Source organism: Penaeus japonicus, unplaced genomic scaffold (assembly GCF_977035675.1).
Source record: "Penaeus japonicus unplaced genomic scaffold, GWHDUDI00000001_assembly GWHDUDI00000003, whole genome shotgun sequence".
Lineage (NCBI taxonomy): Eukaryota > Metazoa > Arthropoda > Malacostraca > Decapoda > Penaeidae > Penaeus > Penaeus japonicus.
Genome location: NW_028234405.1, coordinates 49136635 through 49139134, shown reverse-complemented (window position 1 = coordinate 49139134; position 2500 = coordinate 49136635). Strand labels below are relative to the sequence as shown.

The following is a 2500-nucleotide window of genomic DNA, read 5'->3' as shown; positions in this document are numbered from 1 at the left end:
TATCTCATAGTTTTGCTATGGAAACCGTTAAAAAGAAAGAGTGTATTGGTGTATGTTTTATTTTGCCATCTTGAATAGCCTTTGTTATGAATATAATGTATACCATTTAGTTGTATTTTATAACATCCATCTATTTGTTATGATATACTCATTACAGCCACTCAAAAATCTGATAGAATAGATATTGTTATTGAATGATCAATGGGAGTGACAACCATAACAAAAAAACTGGTTGTTACAGTCCATAACCTGAGGTTTATTCGTCAGGGACATAGATGGGACACGACCTTCAAATGTCACGGTCGTTTTAAACTATGTGGTCATGTGGAGGTCGTGATTTGATTGGTATTGAATTGATGTGTAGGACCATTGATGTTTAGGATCTGATGGTTATTTGGAAGTACTCAAGAATAAGAGAAAGAAAAGAAAAAAAAGAAAGGAAGAAAAGAAAGAAAGAAAGAAAAGAAAAAAGAAAGACAAAGAAGAAAAAAAGAAAAGAAAAAAATATATATACATATATATATATGCATATATATGTACATATATATATACATATATATATACAGTATATATATATATATATATATATATATATATATATATATATGTATATATATATATATATATATATATATATATATATATATATATATATATATACATATACATATATATATAAAGAAGAAAAAAATATATATACATATATATATATATATATATATATATATATATATATATATATATATTATATATATATATATACAGTGTATATATATACATATATACATATATATATATACATATATATACATATATATATATGTGTGTGTGTGTGTGTGTGTGTGAGTGTGTGTGCGTATATACATATATATATATATATATATATATATATATATAGATATATATATATATATATATATAAATATAAATATTTATCTATTACACAGGCAGCTGTACCAAATCACTATTGCCATCAAAACAGAATACCTTGTTTCAATTATTACCCACACACATGACATAAAGATGAATATCCTTATGTTTAATCACAAGACGTTCCAACAAGAAGACCCGAAGTGCAAACAACCTTTCTTATTGCCATACTGTTAACCCCCCCCTCCCTCAAAAAAAAGTTACGTCGCTCGTTAGTACCAAACAAGACAGAGAGAGAGAGAGAGAGAGAGAGAGAGAGAGAGAGAGAGAGAGAGAGAGAGAGAGAGAGAGAGAGAGAGAGAGAGAGAGAGAGAGAGAGAGAGAGAGAGACAGAGATAGAGATAGAGATAGAGATAGAGATAGAGATAGAGATAGAGATAGAGATAGAGATAGAGATAGAGATAGAGATAGAGATAGAGAGACAGAGACAGAGACAGAGAGAGAGACAGAGACAGAGACACAGACAGACCACAGACCCTCATTTGTTTATCCACAAAGTACACACACACAGTCCGCACACCACCAGGCGAGTTTCTGGTCTAAGCGAAGATAACGGGAAAGACTAGCATTATGAATTGCTGGTTCTCATGGCGGCTGTATCGGTCATGGGGAAATTGACTTTGCAATGCGCTGGTCGGCGTTGCATGGTGATGATAACAATGATGATGATGATAAATGTGACGATTAATATGAATGGTGAGAGTTAATGATGTGGATGATAGTGATGGTCGTTATTATCATTATTATTATCGTTGATGTTATCATTATCAACATCGATGTAATCATTATTATCATCATCATTTTCGTTATCATCATCATTATCATTACTGTTATCGTTAATATTATCATCCTAATGAAAAAGCAATGATAGAGATAATCGATAACATTATAAAGATGATGATAGTGATGATGTAGTGATGATGATGAGGAAGAGGAGGAGGTGGTGATGATGATGATAATGATGATGATAACGATGAGGAGGAGGAGGAGGTGATGGTGGTGATGATGATGATGATACCGATAATGATGATAACGATAAGGATAATAATGATGATGACAAGGAGGAGGAGAATGATAATGATGTTGACAAAACCTGTATAACATTTTGTTCATTAGTGACACCAATTCTCATTTTAAAGATCAACAAATAAAAGACATTCGTGTTGCAACATATATCCAAACTTAAAAAAAAAAAAAAAAATATTTGGCACAGAAAAAACGCAAATCAAAATTAGTTATAGTGTCTTAAACGTTTCCCATGTCTAACCAATTAAGTATTTTTCTTCATTCTTTTTATTTATTTATTTTTTTTTTTTATTACATGGGACAAGTTTCCATTCAACTTTCGATTCCCAGCGAGTTTAGCTCAGACCCGATATCTGATAGGTATTCATAGGATTAAGTTACGAATGACAAACTGAACTGACTTGGTCTATCAAAATTCGGACAGGATATGGCCATAGTTCACAATGGTATGAATAAGTTGTGGTTGATTATTTTGTAACGTTGATTGCATGATTCAAGATTGCATTCCTATGATTTCTTTGAGTATTTGAAGAGCGTGTATGAT

General features: G+C 30.9%; 1 protein-coding gene across 1 annotated transcript in view; it reads right to left on the bottom strand.

Moving 5' to 3' along the window:
* The window catches only part of LOC122261191 (uncharacterized), a 15447-nt gene that overhangs the window by 12334 nt on the left and 613 nt on the right, over positions 1-2500 (bottom strand). The gene's annotated exons all lie outside the window — the stretch shown is intronic.